At 42.6% G+C, this 22905-nt stretch overlaps 1 protein-coding gene across 2 annotated transcripts in view; it reads right to left on the bottom strand.

The window, feature by feature from the left end:
• CDH20 (cadherin 20) overlaps positions 1-16065 on the bottom strand; it is a 207015-nt gene extending 190950 nt beyond the window's left edge. For both annotated transcript variants that reach the window (XM_060613985.3, XM_060613987.3), the window contains exon 1: positions 15502-16065. The gene's annotated coding sequence lies outside the window, so the exon portion shown is untranslated. The remainder of the gene's footprint in view (positions 1-15501) is intronic.
• Positions 16066-22905: the final 6840 nt, after the last annotated feature.

Below are 22905 nucleotides of genomic sequence, written 5' to 3'. Positions count from 1 at the left end.
AGCACACAGTGAGAAGGTGGCCATCTCAATCCGAGGAAGGAGCTCTCCCTAAACACTGACTCTGCTGGCAGCTTGATCTTGTACTCCCAGCCTTCAGAACTAGGAGAAAATACATTTCTGTTGTTTGAGCCACCCCGTCTGCGCTGTTTTGTTGTGGAACCCCTATAGACTAATACTCCACCTTTGGCTCTGATTCTCTAGTCATCCATTTAAATCTTCAATTTATGTTAGTTTATAGAGATAGGTGCCAAATTACATTGTAGCAAGCTACAATGTGATATTGACCAAAACATCCAATTTTAATATGGTTTATTCTCTCTCTTTTTTAAATTGTTAAATGTTTTATTTATTTTTGAGCGAGAGAGACAGAGCATGAGTGAGGGAGGGGCAGAGAGAGAGAGAGAGAGAGAGAGATGGGGGAGGGAGAGGGAGAAAGAGACAGTCTGAAACAGGCTCCGGGCTCTGAGCTATCAGCACAGAGCCTGACACGGGGCTCGAACTTGGGAACAACGAGATCATGACCTTGGCTGAAGTTGGACGCTTAACCAACTGAGCCACCCAGGCGCCCCTGCTCCTCTCTTTTTTTATCACATGCATGTGGCAGTTTAGGAGTTCATATAGTACTTTGGCCTAATTTGGGATGTTGCTGCATTTGGCTTTTAGGCTTAGTTTGGAGAGATATGGCTTGAATGAGCATGTGCTGATTCTCACTGCAGATCCTCTAGATCCTGAATCTATAGATACCCATGGAAAAATAATTGCCATTGTACTGTGTAGGAGTGAATATCTAAAAAGTGCATGCTAACAACAGTGAAAAGGACACACTTCTCTACATGGCAAAAAACAGAATGGAGTCATTATGGAATCTGTAGGAAACATTCATTAAGAACTTAAATTCCTTCCATATGAACCTGTTTCCTGGATAGCTCATATTCATGCATCTCAACCTGGGAAGACAGATTCAGAGACCGTGTTTTAGGTTCAACTTATAAATGAGTATTTCAAACTGCTAACAGTTAATGAATTTCTCTGGGTTTCCCTGGGAAAGTGCCAATATCTAGGACCTAATTCCCCCTGTTCATTTTGCATTTGGGCTGGATTTGCTAGGAGGCAGATGGTGAAAGTCAGAAGATATTTTAGCAGGTAGGGCACGGAAAACAGGTTTCCCAAAATACCATGTGGTGCCTGGAATTCAGAGATGGAGACATGGTTAGTTGTTCTGGTAATTGCTGAGTTTCTCAAGGCCACTTCTAAAGAGTATACCTTTCAACTCCTGCAGTCTTCAACCTTTAAAGCACAGCCCACATGATATTTAAAAATAAATTTACTTTCCCCAGCACATCACAAAGCTACACCTAGATTCCAAGGAGCAATATCCCCTCTCTGCTTTGAAGAAGTTATTACTCAGGTAAGAAAATACACACCTGAGCCACCCACCATCACTGGTAGAAACACCGTCAAACGTGGTGCACAAACGTAAGTTGTACAGGGAGAACAACGGAAGCTTGGGGATGGGCAGAGAAATCTATGGCTAATTGAGTTCTCATCCAGGAAGAGATGTTTGAGTCATATTTTGGGGAAAAGGATCAGAGATAGTTCCAAAGAAATGTGGTTTCCTCAAGAGGTGGGAGTGACATGAGCAAGATTGTGGTAGAAACAGTTCCTAAGAGTGGAAGAGTGAGGAAACTGACTTAATTGGCAGGGAAAGTCCATACTTCCTTTTAAAAACATTTGTTGAGATCTAAAATGTCCCAAGTAGACCAAAATAGTATGAAATCAGTTGCAGCCAGAAGGGTGGTTGGCAGATGGTGCTGAAAACATGAAATAGCACATGTAAAACTAATTTGCAAAGGCAAGGCTCTATTCATTCACCCAGCAGGTAATTTTTATTTATTGCTATAGTCATCGGCTGATGAAACTATGTTGGGTTCTTTAACTGAATGGAACACTGGAGATAGGACAGTTGATAATAATTGGTCAAAAATTCATCATGAATTTTCAGAAAACAAAGCAACATGTCCACCTGAAAGGGAAGAAGAGTGCTGTCTATGAATTTCTCAAAGTCTCCAGAGAGCAACATCGGGAGTCCCCCCACCCCTCCTAAATTATATTGAGAAAATTCTATGGAGGCCATGTGAGGCGAGGGTTAGGAACAGATAAGACATAATGTGGCTGCTACAAGGAAAATCATTATTTCAGGTTTATTGACAGCATCTCATCTCCTTAATTATAGCTTTGTTGACAGCTATTCTCTTTGCATGCACAGAATCCTTTTGAAACAATTCATATTTCAATTTGCCTTGAAACCAGAGAATTGTTGAAGAGAGGTGGTATTTTGTTTTTGTGTTTCTGATAGTGGTAAACAGTCTGGGATGTCGGCCTGGAGTTGTGGGGCAGAAACTTCCTAGGTTAACCTTCTCAGTACCTCCTCCCATTCCTTGCCCTCTGACTCATACATTTATACAATCACCAGAGCTCTAAGGGAACAGAGAGCAAGAACAAGAATATAACTGATGGACCATCGAGTTATCTGGCATACCCAGCATGAAGTAAGCCCAGCACTAAGTTGGGGAGTATGGCCCACCAGCACCCCAAGACAAGTAGGAAGTTGCTGAGCTAAGAGAGGAGGTGGGACAAGAGATGTTTTCAAGCTTGGGCATATGGACTTCACTTATGAAACTTGTCTTTCTAAAAATTGAGCTCCAAAAAAAAAAAAAATTGAATTGCTAGATAGCAGGGCATACCTGTATTCAAGTCAAAGGCCAGAAACACTTCCCCAGTCAACTGTAAATGATTTGGATCATTTACAATTTTCACATAATCTTGACTTCCTCAGTTCTCTCAATCAGCGTAGATAATGATCATTGAATTAAACTATTCAATTAACCTCGAATCTACCTAGATTCCCCTTTTGGCCAACCCTCAAAGAAAAATGTCTGTGTCAAACTTGCATTTTATTTTAGTATTTTGGTGTTCCTTGAAAAATTCTACTTACACTCATAAATAAAGAATACTTGTCAGAAGCTACGCTTTTCAATTTTTTAAAAAACAATTTTTTTCCAGGCTCCTTCCATAAATTGTTTATTGTTCAATATGGCTGTGGCTTTTCAATGCAGTTACTTATTTTTGATGCCTTCAATTTGGTTTAAATATTTCTTTTTCCCAGCACCAAATGTATGAAAGGTTTCTTTTTATCTCAAAGATGCAAGAGTTCTCTTTGGTATCTTCCACTGGACATTAATAATGGTGGGGTGGGGGTAAAGGGAAGGTAACAGATCTCTTTAACTTAAAAGCTGCTTATCATAATGAAACAAATTCCTAATAGTGCCACACTTTCTCTTTACCCTTGTGATAAATAAGGCTGTGCCTTAGTGGTCCTTTTCTCCCCTCTACGTCACATACTTCTACCCCAAAGAGTCCCCTAGCCAGTGACTTCTAAAGGTGTCTGCATGGCCTCATGGGCAGCAACTTTCTTAGAACTATGAATGAAGGGAGAGATTGATGCCATATGACTTTTGACAGCTTTTGACTCAAGAAACTGGGAAGTCCAAGGTCAAGGGACCAGTAGCAGCACTTGCCCGGTACATTCCTCAGTGTTCTTAGGATGTTTCTCTCTCAGGTCAGTTCCTGGTTTATTCTGTAGGAAACCCCTGAATAACCAGTCAGCTCATGAGTGACCGGGGTGTGCTTTCATATTGTTTCATACACTCTGTGCTCCACACTGCTTTGAGTTGTAGAGATGTTTCCTGTGACTCATGTTCATTTAGGAGACATCTTCGTTCTTGATTTAGAATATTTCCCACCACAAAGTACATTGAGAACACTCTTTTTGTAAAGGTTTCCCCCTGTGGAATAATATAAAAACCTAGGAGGAAATCCGTGAATAAAACATGAGTGTGCTCATCTCTGTTCTACATCACTAAGTCATATGAACATTCTTAAAGCCACAGTTTGACATGGTGCAATGGTACCCTCATGAGTAAACGTTACAGTAAAAGGCTCAACAAGGCAGTTATTTTAGACATGTGCTGGGTGGGCTGTAACATATAGCGCAAGGCTCTTTTTTTAGCAGCAGATGACCCCTGTCATTGACAGAGGAGGCACTCTGTGAGCCACAGGGCCTAGCAAAGCCTTCTGCCTTTTGACGAAAGAGCCGCCTGCAGAGAGCTGCGTCCGATGCCATCTTCAGTCCTGTGATAAGTGCTTGGGCCCCTTCCTACAACTGCCTTTATGCTCTGCGAGAATGAAAAACCTGCAATTATGGACTTCAGTTCACAGTGAAGTGCATAGAAGCACCAGGGCAGCAGTAAGTTTAGAAAGAGAGTGCTGAACTATGTTTGAAGTCTTTGGCTGATTATTGTCTGGAATGGTGAGCAGGAAACAGCATTCCCTGAGAATAGGAAGTTGCCAGGTGGAAATTGCAAAATGGAAGTTCTCTTTAAGAAATCAGAGTCACAAATAGGCTGAATGCAGGGCTCTCCGGCAGAAGAGGTTAGACCTTCTCAGGATCTTTTTTGCCATTGAAATAATAAAGGCATTGAAAGTAGTTTTAAAAATCAGTTTATTTTTTATGAAATAGCCAGTAAGATAATCATAAAGCAAAAGATAATCCAACAAGATAGGATCAGAAGAGAACACAATCTCTAATGATATAACTGTCTAAAAACCTTGGCCATGAGAATTTCCTGAATTTGTGGAAATCAAAGTTATCGATCTTGTTTTTATATAAGTACTTTTAGCCTGGAGGCCTGGGTTCTAATTCTCTAATTTACAAAATGGTATCTAAAATGCTATTGCCAAGTCTTTCTTCTGTAGATGCTAAAAAAAACCCACAAAAAACAAAAAAAAAACACCCTAAAAACCCTGTTTTGCTCATTTATTTAAAGTCAACCCATAGCAATATGCACTATTTTGAGGGGACAATATCATGGATAATAGAAAACAGCAGATAATTTTTTAAATGTTGTATTTGAGTCTTTGGAAAATGTTTTAGGTATTTGCATTTAAATAGCCATATGTCTCAAACTCTAGAAATTGCCAGCCTTTCAAACAAAATAGTGTATCCCTGTTAAATGGATGAATCGGTATGCTGTATATTTATAAAACAGACTTTATAACTTTGGACTGTCAGTTTCAAGTAGTAAGACTGGAATCAGTAGCTGTGTCATCTTGGATAAGTTACTTAAGTTCTTTGTGACTCCCGTTTCTTCAGTTGCAAAGTGGTGATGATACCAATCCTTACATTATGGGGTTCTTACCAGGAATAGTTTGACAATATGGGGAATACACTTTACAGAAGCCTTGGCACACAGGAAGTGGTTCTTATTCTCTATGATGATACATGGTAAGGTTCCCTGTCCTTATTGTATAGCACTTACCCCTATAACTCTAAATATCTGGATTAGAGATAACTTAGATGTTGCTCTTACCAGAATTATACTGAGTAGTTTACAAGGTCAATAATAGCCCATAAGAAAGAGTTCATATACACTGAAGGGGTAGAAAGCACCCTGGAGAATGTCTGGTACATTCTCCCATCTATTTGGGCTCAGACTTCTATAGGCCAGTCATCAGCATGTTTTCCTCTGATGACTGAGAGCTCACTGCTTCCCAGGGGAGCCCATTCCAATATAGGACAATTCGTCATTAGGAAGCTTGTCATTATGCTGGGATAAAATTTGCTTCTATGTAGTTTCTATTCAGGGGTTCTGGTTCAACGGTCAGTGGCGACGCAGAATAAATTTAATTTCTATTTTACATGAAGATATTCCAGATACTTGGAGATGACTATTCCGTCTTTTCCATGTCAGGTCTTTTCTATGTTGGGTCTGCCATTTTGAAGACCTTCAACCATTTCTCTCATCTCAAAGGGCATATTTTTTAGCATATTTTGGGCATATTTGGGCATATTTTGAGGGCAGTGGCTGTATTCTACAGATAGGACTCAGGTAGAGTGTGGTGAGTAGAACAGAATGAGACAACTCAGGTGCCAGGGTGCCATTCACCCTTCACATGCTTTATCTTTCTCACAGGCATTTGTTCATGTGACATTTCAACTTCTTAGCTTTGTCCCATCCTATCAACCTTTTTGATCCCATTTCTTCATCTAATGTATCACCTTTCCCTTCTGGCTTCATTAAATTTACAAATATGATCAGCATACTGTCATCTGCACATTTGTGCCACGGATTAAAATAACTTGTAATATGGGGCGCCTTGGTGGCTCAGTCGGTGGAGTGTCCTGACTTCACCTCAGGTCATGATCTCATGGTTTGTGAGTTCGAGCCCCGCATCAGTCTCTGTGCTGACAGCCTGGAGCCTGGAGCCTGCTTCGGATTCGGTGTCTCCCTCTGTCTCTCTGCACCTTCCTTGCTCGCACTTTCTCTCTCTCTCTCTTTCTCTCTCAAACTAAATATACATTAAAAAAATAAAATAAAATAACTTGTAATACATGCCAACAGAGGCTTACAGTAGAGAATTCAAAACCTATACTAGATTAACCATAGTTTCATTCATTTATTAAGGAAGTATTAAAGAACTATGTGCTCAGTATGATGTTGCATTCAGGTGGTAAAAAGATGAACAAGAGAGTTCCCATCCCTGTCCTCCTGGTACTGGAGTCTAGTGGAAAATGTATTCATTGGCGTTTGGGGGCACTGTGGCTTAAAATTTTTCAACCATTTCTACCAGTCTTTGTTCGTACAAAGATATAATTACAGCACGGTCTTGATCACCCAGTTTGGGCCCCAAAGGAAATCGTTTAATAGGAAAAGATACTAATAAAGACCTGTTTACTTAATAATTTTTTCTCTCAAAGTTTTGTCTAGTATAATTTTGGAAATCATCTATAATGTGGCCAACATAACTATGAGAATTATGTATATTATTATTTGGAAAATGGATGCCCTACCCTTAAATTGAAAACGTGTGCTTTGGTAAGCAATGCATGGAGGTTGAACTTTGCCCAAGCCGGTGGTTCTCTACCAGGGGTAATCTTGCCCAGCAGGAGACACGTGACAATGTCTGGAGACATTTTTGGTGTTCACAGTCGGAAGGAAGGAAGCTACTGGGATCTAACAGATAGAGAGCAGGGATGCTGCTGGGTATCTTATAGTGTACAGGTCAGCTCCTTTCTCACCCCTCCAATAAAGAATTAAGAGTTATCTACTACAAATGTCAGTAGTGTGGAGGCTGAAAAATCCCGTGCTAGGGGAGGCAATGTAACGGGAGCTGGAGAGTCCGGGGTTTGAAATCTGCCCTCAGTGACCACTTAACCTTGTGCCTCTGGTTTTGCATTTGCAAAATGAAGATGGTAACAATGCTGTCTTCACAAAGAGGACTAATGAGGTCATGCATGCGAAATACTCTGTGTAGCGTCTGGCACAGCGGCAAGGACTGAAATAAATGGTGGTTATTTTTATTGTCCTGTTTGCTTTCTCTGTGCATACTACGCATTTTAATTGACACAAGCGAAACTACTGTATATATAGATGTACCCAAAGAAACGGATAGCACTTCTATATCATGAAGAAATCTGTTGTTTTCTTGTGTTTAAAGAAACAACCCTCAGCAATTTGATCTCCAAATGTTCACCAGCCCGTGAATCGGATGATAGCCTCTGTGCTTAGCTGCCTGAAGTATTCCAGGGAGATGCTGAACTGCCAAATGGATTAATTTTTTAATGACTACTTGAGGATTTTATTTCCAAATACCAGTATACCTCCCATTTTTTAGACTGAAGTACATGTTCCGACTGTTATGGAGATGAAAGCATGGCTAAGGGTAAAGGTAGATAAAACTGGAAGACCTCAAAACTACCATATTAATGAAAATGTATTTTGACTGCTAGATACTTTTCGCTTCAAATACAGTTTGTGGTGATATTAATGATAGTACAAAAATTATATTTAATATTTATTTATAAGATGAACGTCCTTGCCAATTGGAGTGCTTCCCAGTTTGTATAAATTAAGGGCACAGACTTAGATACTTATTTAATATCCAAAAAAGTTTATAAGACCCATGCTCTCAAGCGTGGCTTCTTCTTTCAGTGGTGTGATGATGCTGCCTTTGCAAATTCATACTCCAGATGAGGCCTTGGACGTGGAGAATCAAGGGATTTGAAGAAGAGGGAGACCAGAACTTGTATTGTTCCTTGCATTAGAAAATGAAGAGAAGGCAACATATGGGCTTGTGTGTGGGTGGGTAGAGATGGCTATAATGTCCAGTTGGTTTTTCCTTGACCTTAAAAGGTGGCAAATCGGTGATGACTTTTGGACTCTACATGTCTATTCAAAATATCTGCATGGAAAAAGATCTTAGATACAGAGATTGAGTGTTTATTTCCATCTGTTCTGATACTTATATCAGAGCACTAATAATTTTTCAAATGAAAAAACATGGATGTGGTTGCCTTTAGAAATTACTTCTAAATGAAGTTCCTTTAGCCAGTTTTTAATTAAATGGCTAAATGAGATTACTTCTATTCATTGAAAAACAAATTATGGTAAGTTCATTGATCATTCATGATATATACAAATTAACCACGATTATTCATAATATATACAAATTAACCACATATTAAGAGTTGGTTAGGGATTCAAAGACATTGGCTTTATAAAGTAAAATAAAGTGATAATGAATATGATAGTAAATGTACACTCTTCAGGAAAATATTATGTATACAATAGCTTTAGCCACAGATTTTTATAAATATGTCTAAAATATGTATATGCTCAGGTACACACTTAAAACGTCTATCCAACAATTTATATCAGCTACTATTTAATAAACTGTATTGTAAGTTGGGGGTGAAAAATGGAAACCAAAGTTTGGATCCATGCAAAGATATCAGCTAGAGAAGGAGAAAGCTGTACTGTGCATCTTTTCATGCTATTTTGACCACAACCTTAACTGTAATCCTAGTAAACAACTCTCTCTGGGAACAAGGGGTAATTGAATCTTCATGCTAATTCTATCCTGGTTTTCTCTTGACTACTAGCTCCCAATTATGCTAACATATTATACCACCTACTGGTCTCCAAGAAAACACCAAGTCCATGGTGTTCATTCCACTAAGGTCAGACCTAAAAGGAAAACAAACAAACAAACAAACAAACACAAGGCTGCTAATTTATCTATAATAGACATTTTAGTTCCTTACGGGCACCTGTTTTTGATTTGGTATTCAGTTAACATTGCTGATTTTAGTTACAAATTAGGTGCAAGGGCAGGTAAGTGTGAGCGTATTGGCCACAAGTAACTTTAATGGAAGTTTCTGTCCTTACAGATGTTGAACACGCTATTGCAGTTGCATGGTTGGGTTTGACCAAATGTCAGATAAACCTCAATGACAACCAGAAGTAGCCACTGCCCCTGGCAATGGAATTATTATTTTATTAGTAACCCTTTAATTAGTTGATGCGGGAGGGAACATGCAGCCATTTAGTCAGAATTGATCTGATGAATACTCAGTACTTCAAGGGTGGAATTTGTGTGACTACTTGTTGGGAATAATAATCATTTGGTGATGGGTCATCTTTATTATGAAGAGATACCATGCATTTTTAACGACTTATGTAGATATGCATACAATATTTAGGTAAAACTCAACAAAACGCCAACACAAATGGAAAGCCTTTAAAGATTTTCCCTCTTAGGGGTGCCTGGGTGGCTCAGTCGGTTAAGCGTCCGACTTCAGCTCAGGTCATGATCTCATAGTCCGTGAGTTTGAGCCCTGCGTCGGGCTCTGTGGGGAGAACTCAGCCTAGAGCTTGCTTCAGATTCTGTGTCTCCCTCTCTCTCTGCTCCTCCCCTGCTCATGCTCTGTTTCTCTCCATCTCAAAAATAAATAAAAACATTAAAAAAAAATTTTTTAAAGATTTTCCCTCTTTTCTCACCTCCCTTATATCCACACCAGAATGAACTTGCCAATAATTATTACTGTTGGTCACAGGCATGTCTTGCCCGTTTAGAGAAAAAATTTAAAGTAACAAAGTATTCAAGTACAGTATTTCATATAATATTTTATAAATTCATCTAACTTGGGAATTTTATTAATTCTATTTTATTTTCCTTATAAAAATGAAATCAACATATATTTATTGAGAATCTACTATATGTAAGATTCCAGCTATGAGCTATAGAACTATAAAGAAATATCTCTTCCATGCAAGAGAACTCTTTGCTCTCAACACGGTCAAGGCATTAGTTGGAATAAACTCCAAACTTTTAATTAGATTGTCAAAAATTCTTAAATTTTTTTAATGTTTATTTTTTGAGAGAGAGGTAGCATGCACTTGAGCGGAAGCCAGGGAGGGGCAGAGAGTGAGGGAGACACAGAATCTGAAGCAGGCTCCAGGCTCAGAGCTGTGCTGAGCCAGATGTGGGCTCGAATTCCCGAACCTTGAGATCATGATGTGAGCCAAAGTCGGACGTTTAAGCAACTGAGCCACCTAGGTGCCCCTAAACATTGTTTAAAGTAGTAAAAACACCCCCATTTCAGGTAGTGCTGTGCATGTATTTGACGTTTGTACTTTGTATGGTATTTTATTATGTAATTGGCCTTTAGCTCTGGAAGAAGAAATGAGCGGTATTGTTATAACTTTACTTTGCATATTTTAAAAAGACCTACCAGTTTATAGTTTCCCTTACTCTTTTATTGCAGTTATTAACTGATGCATTCCCATACCAAATGTTCTTTCTTTTATGATTCCTTAAACTTAAAAAAAAAATTACATATACCTTGAGGGGAATTGGGCCGTTTCTAGTTTGCATTGCACTTGAGTAATGCTTTGAGCTGAATATTTTTAGGGTTCTAAAATTAAGTGAATCCATATGTAATTAGGAATGTTCTTAACTAGACAGTCCTGGTTAGCAGGAGATTGGCAGGTTATTCTGAAAAACTATTTAGCGAACCATGAGTAGCAATTAAATGAGAAAAGGCTAAATTTCTCTTTATAATGGGTTGTTGCCATAATTTAATGTGGCAACACATTAATTTAATATGATTTTCTATTTTTAATTGCTGTAGACAGTGCATTTCGTAAAGTAGATATTGTCATCTGAAAGGTAGAGTTCCATAATTTTGTACCACTTACGCTCTTTAACACCCAGCAAGTGTTCTGCCTTTGCAATCCCTTTTGATTCGTGATGGGTAAAAGAAACTAAAGGTTGGTAAAGATAGTTTTGTACTTTCCAAATTGAGACCAAATGAATATCTTGGAGAAATGAAGGATTTCTTTTTATGAGACTTTATGGCCTCATGTAATTTAGTATGCTTATTTTATAACATAGTGCTTTTATTCGCAGAACAATTACACTTAACATTGACACTTAAAGATGTTCCTTTTTTAATTAGAATAATGAGAACTTTGCTCCATCTTCCATGTCAATATGAGGATTCAGGGAGGGTTTAAACCTAATGAATACATGGTTCTTCCTCCCAGCCCCCGACACCAAGTACTTAATGCTCTCTACAGTCCCTTACTCATTTCTTTTCTGCAGAAGTCATTTTGGAAGGAATTTACGACAGTGAATTTATTGGTATTTTAGTAAATACCAATAAGTCACAGTCTCCTGCCTATAATAACTGTAGATGCTCAGCTGCTTAAAATCACCTTTATCACTTCAAATGTTTTCTTTTGTCTCTAAATAGCATGAAAACACAGAGGAGGAGATTTCTTCAGTTAAATGTGAAAGATTAATCACTAGGCATTTTGTTTCACAATAGAATATAATTAAATGTCAAAAATGGAATATTTACTTCTTAAACTTTAAATGTCTGTGCAAAGAGTGTTGGAAGAGCACAAAAATGTGGTGCTCTTTGCCCATCTTTTGATTGAGCGGCTGCTAAGGTTTGCACCTAACTAAGGTCTAGTAATGGACACCGGGATTACCTAATGTATTCATTACTGCTGTGGTTCCTCAGGCTGTTTTTAGAAGATGCCACATTTTATCCATAACCAGAGTAGAACCTGGAGGGGGGAAAAATGGCAGCAGTGGCTCGTAGATCCAGTATTCCCAGCGTTCTGGGCATATGAATGTTGCCTTTTTTTTTTTTTTTTTTTTTCCTTCCCTGAAAAGGAACCAGGATTTCCAAAGTACATCACAGTGAAACAAGTGAAGATAGAAGTGATGTGTTACTTGTCTATTTCGCCCTGCTCTTATTTTCGCTGCTCTGCACTAGTGATTCCAACACCACCAGATCAGAATGAACAATTAACTGTCTAATTATTCTGGTCACACCAGCCCACAATGAAATCTTTATTCCGTGTTTACAGCAATCTTTGGCAGAGGCTGTCTTGCTGTTTCTAAACTAAGAAGAACTGCCCTTTGGCTTCTCTCGGCATCAGCTGCCTTGGTTTCAGCCTCGGATGCCAATAATCAGACTTCTTTTTCTTCCAAAGTGGACATTTTTTTTTAGGGTGAAAAGACCTATTCTCATCACCCCCCCATATATTCTGGCTGATTTATGTTCTGGCCACTGCAGCTCTTCCTTCCGTATCTCTTTACATTTTTCCTCTCTCCATAGAACACCACCAGGCAAAACCCCATTTTAAGTCCAAAATTGTAAAAAATGCTTAACCAAACAGTGCTCACTACTATGAGGGAAGGAAAAATACAACTACTGGTTTATGGGTAGAGGGAAGTCAAGGAAATCCTTCCTGCTTTTCTCAACTGCTAATTTTCTAGCTCAAAAGGCATTCAATAACTTCTCCACCAGGGGAAAACATATCCACTTTTCAGGGGCTCTCTTGATTACTTCCAACTATTTACTTAAATTTGCCAACAGCTGCACGTCTTTGAGAAGCTTCAGAACTTGGGGAATATTTACAAATATATAAGAGGCTGAGAGAGTATGTCTGAATCTCTTTGACATGGCAGGAGAAAACTATTGCACTGTACAGCCGGGGAGAGAGAAGTTAGGGCCGATCCAAAGACAAGAGAAAGGTCATACCTTCACCAAAGGGAGAAGGAAAAAGCACCTCGGGTAGCCCTCTTTGGACCAACTGATGGAGCGCTCTTCCAGAATCTGAGAGCAGATGACTACCAGTGCTGGGGTCCGCTGCCCTACACTGCTCAGCCTTTTTTCCCCAGAGGAACATTTCCCTGCTCTGCAAGGATGATAGCATCTTTTGTCCCCATTCCAGGCTCCATACCCTATGTGACGGTTCCCCTAACAACCCTTGGATCTCGCCTCTCAGCCCCCAGCACTTACTACATTCGCACTGCCTTTCCCTGTGAGAACTGGGTCATTAAATTTTACAGGGGAGAAAGGTAGAAGGGGGCGTTTCAGTAGTATAAACACTGATTAAATTCCCGGGCAACTCTCCCCAAATGAAAGATAATTTTTCTACAAGTATGCACAAGAATGTCAAGAATGCTAAGTCATTTTTATGTTTGTACTTTCCTTTTCCATTTTAATTTTACACCGCCACATGGCACACATGCTAAAAATGTGTCTCCGTAACCTGCAGTGTAGCAAACTTTTCACAAAACGTTAAAATCCCATATTTTATAGACTGTCCTTTCCCAGGATGCTCCCAAGCATTTTCTGGATACAAAACTAGATCATCTGACGACAACTGTCCCATTAGAAAGGCATGGCTACTCCTGCATTGGCAAATAGGGAAAATCAGAAGCACTGGAAAGGAAAGGTCACACCAAAGTCAGTGGTGACAGCCACTCAGTAGACTCTGAGAGCTTGGTTTTCCAATTCATACTACTTCTCACTTGTTCTTCATTTATCTCCCTTTTTGCTCTGGCAGGAAGGGATGTGGCCAGTGAGGAGGCCTGACCTCATCTCCTGTACTTGGCTCAACTCTGACACGCTGTTCTCCCACACTCTTGCCCTGTTTTCTCCGCCATCGGCTGGCCAGCTCTCACCAGGGGCCAAGCCAAGAGGAGCCAACTGCTGGTGCCCTTGTGGCCGCCTCCAGGGTTGGGAACCGAAGCCTGCCCCTGCCAGGTAGCATGTCCAGTGGGGCTTCGAGGGGGCACACTAAGATAAAAAGTAATTTCCAGATTGTATAAAGACACCAAAGGAAAAAGCTGGGTCAGGTATGGGGTTCACAGCTGGCAATGACCCCAGGGCTCCCCAGCCAGGGAGGGCTGAGGAAGGTGAGCTGATGGAAGTACAACGTCCGTCTATAGGATCGGTGCGATCACCGCATACAGTTGTGTCTTGTTTTTGTTGCTTTTAAGTAGATCCAGTGGCTGTGTCCCTGGCCCCACCACAGCTCTGAGGGGTAACTTCCTTTGGTGGGAAGACATCAGCGACTAGAAGGGATCACAGCGACTAGAGGGCAGACCCAGTTTCCAGACTTATTAACAATCAGAAGACAAAATACTTCCTGGTGGTTGTGCCAAAAACAACAGCAGCAATAGTAACAGTAATGACAATGGCGAAAAATAATGGCACAGCAAATCCTGAATCCACCGGACGACCAACATCCGTCTCCCCACCTGCCCGCCCCCCCCCCCCCCCCAACCCCAGGTGTTCTGCTGCCAGCCCTCTCACTCATTGCCCGGTCTCCGCAGAAAAAAAGGCTCTGGCGCTGCCTCCGGGCTGCCCTCCAGGTTCCAGCCCCCACCCTCCGCCCCCACCCCCACCCCCGAGGTGGATAGCCAGGCCGAGTCTCCAGCTTCATCCTAAGTCCAGCCCACAGTCTGTCCTGTTGCTAAGGGCGGGCTGGGACTCCGCGGTCGCGTTTCTTTTACAAATCTACAACTTTCACCCTATCCGACCTCCTAGCCGCCCCCCTCACCCCAGCTCTCACCACACGGCAACCACAACGAGCAAAACCCAAACACCCCGCGCGCAATTCAGAGCTTTCCCTGGGAGTGTCAGGGCCCGGAGACAGGAAATCCGGGGAGTTGGCGATGTCCGGCAGGTGGCGGGGACCCTAGTCACCATCACATTTTCCTCCCCCGGCTGAGCTCCAGCGGGGGCGCGGCGAGAGGCGCGGGCTGCGATCGGCCCCGCAAGCGCCCTAGCCTCCCCGAAGCCTTGGTCTCCGGTCCCCCTTCTGGCGCGCATCCCCGAGTTGGGGACGCAGCCAGCCCTCCTCGTCCATCCGCAGCCAGAGGGAGGCGCCGCAGCCCTCGGGGCAAAAGAGGGCGAAGCCGGGTCCAAGCTCCCCCGCGAGACTGGGGTCCCCAGTCCCCGTGCCCCGGCGCGCGCAGCCCTCGCCACGAGCGCGCCGTGTCCTCCGTCTGCCCCGCCGCGCCCCAGCTCCCCGCTCCCAGAAAACAGCTCCCCAGCCCGGGCAGCCCCTTTACGTCCCTTTCCCCCAAAGTCCGAGGAAGTCCAACTCCGACCGGCCCGCAGGCTTGCCGCGGCATCTGCTACCCGCGGGGAGAAAACGGCGCGGAGCCGGACCCGGAGCAGCGCCGGGGGGGCGGCTGCCCGGGGCCAGCGGGCTCTGGGCGCCCTGCGCCGGCCCTGCTTCCGGAGCCTGGGGACAACGCGAGGGCCCCCACCCGAGCACCCCGCTTTACCTGGCACGGCCGGCGACTCTCCGGGGACGTTCGGTCCAGACTCCTTCGGGGCGGGCGTCCAGCTCACATCGCTGCCAACCTCGCCGGGCGGCCGGTGTCCCGCTGGGTCCCTTCGCCCCCGCTTGCGACGTGCCCCCGCCCCCCACCCCCCGACCCCCTCTATCAAAAGTGTCACAGCTTTTCTGCCTTCAGATCTTTCGCAAAGTCCCTGCGCGGTCGCCGGGAGTTGGGCGGCAATGCCAGGCGCGCCAACCCCGCCGATGCCCTGCCCCGCCCTTCCGTGGCCCCCTGCGCTCTGCCCGGCCGGGGAGAAGAGCCGCCTCGTCGCGGTCACCGTCCCCGGAGCGCGGCGCGCGGTCCGCCTCCCCTCCCTCGCGCCTTCCCTAGCCCGAGTGGCTGCCGCCTGCCTGTGCCGCGGGTCCTCATTCCCCTGCTCATGAATATTCTGACAGAGGCTAATGCCGTGGAAGTAAATTGAATTAGCCAATTGGTGCCAGGAATGTGTGCTCCTTCCTTCTGAGGAGCTGTCTGGAACCCCACCAGATGAAAGCAATTAGAGTCCGGTTGGCACCCTGTGGTTTAGAGCAGTGAGGGGCAAAATGGGTTAATTCTTTAAATGCAGTTTAGATACCACATTTAAATGTTTAAACTCCTCTATTGGCTGAGAGAGTAAGGAAATGTTGGGAGGAAGCAAGAAGAAAGGAGGTGGGTAGTCCTGTGGGGGGGGGGGGGGCGTGTATCTACCCCCCAAACTCCCCCTGAAGTTGAAGTGACTTATTCTGAGTAGATTATGGATTCCAGAGAGGCAGTTAGTGAGAACAGGAAGATAGGCAAACAGGATCAGAAAGGGATGAATAGCAACCTAGGTTTAACCTTGACCTTGAGGATACAACAGACCTAATTTTTAGGAGGAGGAGGAGTGAGGAGACATGGCAGATGAAGAGGAAAGCGTCTTATCATTTACTTTTAAGAATTTCTCCAAATGCTCTCATTTTCTTCCTTTGTCCTCCTAGCAAAACCACAGAGTGTTAAGTCTTCGGGTGAAGTAGAGATGGGGCAGAGTTACCTTAAAGGTCAGTAGTTCCCAAGGAGGCTGAGCCCACCCTCTGGTGAAGAGAGCCTTCTGAATCACACAGTAACTATGACCAGGCCATTCCAGAAGGCAACTTCTGACTATAGTCCAAGCTTCTTGGTTCTGGGGCCAAACAGACAAGGTTGACAGGAGAGACAGTCTCTCTTTTGTCCTGTCTCCAGTCCTGGAATTTCAAGTTCTTCACAAGTTACTGACTGAAATTTAGTTTTAACCAGCAGGTAAAAGGGGCAATCCCTGCCCAGGTCTGCATCTACCTCTCTCTCTCTCTCTTTACAGTCTTCAGGTGCAGTGCTTTTAGGGTTTCTTCCCCCTTCACTGATTTTCTAAATACAGAAACTTATTTTGATTGAGTTGATTGGTGAGTAACTGTTTTTCTCTTACTTGTGGCCAAATGATCTATGAGTATAAACAACTGATAAAAGTATGTGTATAAGTAATTGACAAAATTCCCAAATGTGCTCCGATGGAAGTAAATATCCTGGTTAAGGCAATTATGCCATATTTTAAGTAGGTTTCAGCAAGGCCTAGAATTGGAACTCACAGTTATAACAGCAATTATTATTACAGCAGCCAGTGTTTATTGAGAACGTGTTCTGTGACAGGCATTGCATCAGTCATCTCATTTAATCTTTCCAACTGCTCTGTTCAGTATACACTATTGTTTTTCCATTTTAATAGATGAGGAAGGTGGCTCAGAAAGATAAGTAGTGTGTCCAGGTCACCTGACATATAAGTGGGGAAGATGAACTTTGATTCAAAGCAGCTAGGGTCTTCAGGTCCCTAGTAGCCTGTATTGCCTTCTTATCTAAGAAGAGGGCTGGTGTGCTGGTGTTTGGTTGAAGTGATTTCTCCTTAGTGATAAATTCCTTACCAACATTTAGAGAAAAAAAACAAAAAACAGGTTTTTTGGGGGGCGTGGGGGCAGGGAGGGATGGTATGGTTAGTTTAGTGTGTTACTTTGATTGGGCCACAGGGTACATGAATATTTGGTCAGTGTTATTCTGGGTGTTTCTGTGAGGGTGTTTTGGAGGAGATTAACATTTAAATTGGTAGATTGCTCTTCCCAGTGTGGGTGGGTCCTATGTAATCAGTTGAAGTCCTGAATGGAATAAAAAAAGCTTATCCTCCTCTGAATAAGAGAATCCTCCTGCCTGATGGCCTTGGAACTGGGACATCAGCTGTGTTTTGGACTTACCAGCCTCCATAACTGCATGAGTCAGTTCCTTATTATTTATCACCTATTGGTTTTGTTTCTCTGGGGCACCCTGACTAATACAGATGGATGCATTCAGTAAATACTACTATTTGTGAATTTCCTGTAAATGTCTGAATATTTCTATCTACCAACACATACTGTCCAGTATACAATAAATATACATTTTTTTTTTACTTAAGATTTCTGGAACGATTATTAATAAGGGAGGAACAATTATATATATATATATATATATATATATATACACACACACATATATATATACATATATAAATATTTTAAATGAAATATATATTACATAAAAGCTTATATAAAATATGTAAAATATTTTAAGTAAAATATTGTCTTTGAAGAATTCAACAATGGACCATAATAGGTTGGCATAAAGCAAAGTTTATAGATATATGAGGGGAAAATTTTAATATTATAATATTAGGAGTAAAAATAATCAAGCTAAATCTCTGAATTCAACAGTTATTGAATACCTATTAAATGCAAGGCACATTTCTATTCAAACATTTTCTATTGAAGTTCACAGTTAAATCAGTTAAAACAGTTGAAGGTCTGCCATACTTTATGCTCTGAAACTTTGGGCAGTTTAAAATGCTTTGTAAAAAAAAATATATACTGTTTTATCCCTGTATTAAATATTTAAGGTTGACTCCATCACGATTTTTCCCTTACAATGCTCTGTTGGATCTTTCTTTCATGGAGAGTATCCTCTTAGGATCTAGAGGCAACATATCCCAGAAAAGTCTTCAGATGTTGGAATGTTTATTTATATGAATATGTTAACATGATTTTAGGGCCCATAATATATTATCAGGATGAGTGCTTTCCATATGTCCCCCAGGGTTTCAGGGGACAGTGTTGAGTGAGGACCACCACAGTCTGAGGAGGGACACTGGGTTGGGAGTGTGGCACAATCCTGGGCGAGCCATTCGCTGTTGAGTTAACCAAGTTAGCACCTCTGCAAAGTGGAAATAATAATACTGTATTAATTGGGTGCTCAGTGATTTACAAAAGCTCTCCCATATGCTGTCTCAGTCCATTCTTCTAGTAATTCCATCCTCCTTGTGAATTCAGCATTGTTACCCATATTTAATTGACAAGAAATATCAAGCTCACAGAGATTCAGTATCACTCTGAGCTTCTCCTAGGAACAGATAGAATGGGGACTTTGATCCAGTGACAAAGTCACCTTCTCAGTGTAGCCATCTTTGACATCTCCCTCTGCCCAGCCTCCCTCCCCCACCATAAACACACACAGACACACACACACACACACACACACACACACACACACACACTTTTTTTTCCCAATAGAAATACAATCCTCTCCTTTGTGCTCCCTGAGGACGTCTAAGATGCACAGAGAAATAATTAGAACACAATGTGTTGTCTCTACCACTAACCAAAAGCAACCTGAAATCAGGAGCCTTGTCTTAATCACTTTTGTATCCCCAAATTTAGCTTAGTGGGAGGCACTCAGGCCACCAACACTAATTCTGCACCCTTCAGAAAATGTATCCCATTGACTTTCCTGGGCTATTAGGATTAAATGGAATAGTTGGCAGGTGCTTGGGAAATTTAAAAATACCGTGTAATGATATTATTATTATTGTTCAAGAGTAGATTCAGAAATAAATATAATAACTTTAGCCTTGACCTCTGGCTGATAAATTCTATGGGTGAGAAAGCAGTTCGATCATTTTTATGTCAGCTACTGTTATTTAGGACATGGATGGATAACACTTGCTCAAATTATAATCATCTGGTTAATAGTAGTACTAAACTGGCCCATTAAGCAAGAAGGTATTAGTCTGGGAAAGGTGAGTGAGTGAGTGTGTGTGTGTGTGTTTGCCTGTGTGTAATCTTTGTGCAGTTTTAGGGTGTTTTCTGTGAATGAGAAGCTTCAACTGCTGGCATAGCCATATTTCTCTAAGGAAGGGATCTGCTTTTTTCCTATGGAATGATCTTTATGAAGAGCTCCCAAGGTCACAGAGCTAATGACAGGAGCTTGGGTGTTTGCCTCTTGTTCAATGTTATTTTTGCTACCCCACGCCGACCCTGATTGGCAGGCACTGCCCATCCGGTGTGGTTTATGGTTTTACAATTGAGACGAGTGATAAGCAGCTCAATACCTCGTTATAATTAGTCTCCTGAGTCAGCTAATACCCTTCCAGTGCAATTCCATGATCTAGATTATCAGATTTACCCATTCAAGATATTTTTTGGATTTATAATGATAATTACTTCATAGAACTGATGACAGTGACACATTAAAAACACTTTCGTGGAGGGGCACCTGGGTGGCTCAGTCAGTTACGTGTCTGACTCTTGGTTTCAGCTCAGGTCATGATCTTGTGGTTTGTGGGTTTGAGCCCCACATGGGGGGCTCTGTGCTGATAGTGCAGAGCCTGCTTGGGATTCTCTCTCTTCCTCTCTCTCTGCCCATCCCCCACTCACTCTCTCTGTCTCTCTCTCTCTCAAAAATGAATAAACTTCAAAAAAATTTTTTTTTAATTTAAAAACACTTTCATGGCTTCATAGCCTGTCTTAAGTATTCATTACAGAACAGTTGTTATATTAAAAACATTCACAAAGTCAACAATTCTTGTTCTTTTACAGGTTCTGTATTCTCTGCAGCATTGATATAACGGGTCAGATGATATTTCTATACTGATTCTACTGAGGCCATGTGCAATTCTGTGTTACTTTGCTTTTGTTTTTGGGTAATGTACACATATGATTTGTCCTTTGAATGTGTAGGTTAATCAGTGACTTTCAGTCATTCTTCAATGGAATTGGTTCCCTTACGCTGGATGTCTGTCAGTTCCTGTCTCTTTCACTGTGTTTGTGACGACGGTGCAGGCAAACACAGCCCACCAGCGTCACCTCCAAGGAGAATGAGCTGTAGAAACATCCGGCGCTTGTGACAACACCCTGGACGTTGACGCTGCTGTTCCATTCAGTTGAATCTGACGAACTTGAATTCAGTATCCTTGCTGTGGGCAAGGTGCTGTGCTAGTTGTTATAGGTGTTTCAAAGAGAAATAAAACCAGTGACTGCTCTCAAGGAGTTTATCATCTGGGAGAAGGGCCTTGATATTTAGCAGAGTAGAAGATCTAAGGCAGAAATGGATAGTTTCTATGAAAGGATAAAAAATGAAGTGCTGTGGGAGGCCCAATTAGGGATTTTTTTTTTTTTTCCAGTGGAGATAGAAGAATGCTCAACGGAAGGAGTGATGGTTGGTGGGGTTCCGAAGACTGGACGTTACTTGGAAATGGGGGAGGGGGCGAGGGGCTGTCATTGGTCAGAAGGAGAGGACTGAGAAGGCACAGGGCGAGTTTGGGGGCCTGCAATCAGGCTGAGCACACATGCAGTAAAAGGAGATGCACCTAGAAGGGTAGGTGGAGCCCAGAGGGCCTCGGGCGCCAGGTGGAGAGACGCATATGCTGTAACTGAGGCCAGGGGGAAGGTGTGGCTTTGGAGCCAGGGTGTGACAAACTGCAGCTGCGTTTATATTCGAGTGTGGAGCCTTTGGAGGCGGGGGGGCTGATGGACTGGGGACCAGCTGGGAGACTTGCAGTAGCTAAAGCAAGATGTGCTAATGGCCTGAGCCAGGAATGTGACAATAGGACCTGAGAGGGGGCGAGAGGTAGAAAAGCATCATGGCAGGCGCGTCACCATTACGTTGAAATAATGTCTTGTTTCTGCCTGTCCTAGATCGATCTATCTTTCTTTCTTTCTTTCTTTCTTTCTTTCTTTCTTTCTTTCTTTCTTTCTTTTAAAAAAGTTTATTTATTTATTTTGAGAGAGAGAGAGAAAGCACGCGTGCGTATGCATGAGTAGGGGAGGGGCAGAGAGACAGCGAGAGACTGAATGTCAAGCAGGCGTGGCGCTGTCAATGCAGAGCCTGACGGGGCCTCGACCTCCCAAGCCGTGAGATCCTGACCTGAGCTGAAATCAAGAGGTGGATGCTTAACCGGCTGAACCACCCAGGCATCCCTGTTCTTTCTAGATGTTTCTTACCTCCACAACTTCCCCTTCCCCGCCCCCCCCCATGCACACACACACACACACACACACACACACACACACAGGCACACTCTGTGTGCACACATGCACACACATACACAGATGAGCAGATATGCATATACACATGCACATTTCCATACCCACGCACACACACGCATACGTGTGTGCATATGCAACGCTCAGACAGCGAGCTCTTCGAGAGTGCAGTTTGCAGTTTTCCCTTTGTGTCTCGGTACCTAGCACAGTGCCAGGCATTTTGTTGGCACTAGATAATTGTTTGCTGAATGGAATAAAAAACAATTGATGTGGGGCGTCAGAGAAAATGAAGAATTGCAAAATATTGATTCTGGCTTGTACTGGAGTTTGGTAGGCAAACTATGAAAGTTCTCCTATGTCCCTTATTAATTGGCTTTGGAATAAAGAGCATGTCTGGGGTTGAAGATGACTTCTGATTATAGAAATGTCTGAGAGGATGAAAAAATCTGGTGGAGCCGATCGCGGGTACAGTTGGAAAACCTCATGGCGAGAGCACATCTCCTCTCTCAGGGCCGAGCAAAACTCAGGTGAACTTCAGGGCATTTTATCAAGGTTTCCTTTTAACTGTAGAGATGGTGTGCTGGGCATGGTCCCTCAAAGGTGTTTCCATTCTAATCCTCAGAACCCTTAACTACGTTAGGTTACATGGCAGAGTGGGACTCATGATGCTGATTCTATGAGGGGGGTTATCCTGCATTATCCAAGGGGGCTCAGTGTAATCACAAGGGCCCTTAAAAATTTTAAAGGTAGACAAAAAAGGCAGAAGCAGAGTCACATGATGTGAGGGCTTTACTGACTATTGCTGGCTTTGAAGATGGTGGAAGGGGCCATAAGCCAAAGAATGAGAGTAGCCTCTAGAAGCTGGAAAAGGCAAGGAAACCTTCTCCCTGGGAGCCTCCAGAAGGGAACACAGCTCTGTTAACACCCTGATTTTATTCCAGTGGGACACATGCCAGACCTTTGCCCTGCAGAACTGTGAGATAATGAATTGGTGCTGTTTTAAGCCACTAAATAGGCA

Source organism: Panthera onca, chromosome D3, assembly GCF_046562875.1.
Source record: "Panthera onca isolate mPanOnc1 chromosome D3, mPanOnc1 haplotype 2, whole genome shotgun sequence".
Taxonomy (NCBI): domain Eukaryota; kingdom Metazoa; phylum Chordata; class Mammalia; order Carnivora; family Felidae; genus Panthera; species Panthera onca.
The sequence above is the reverse complement of the archived record's forward strand: the minus strand, read 5'-3'. Positions and strand labels throughout refer to the sequence as shown.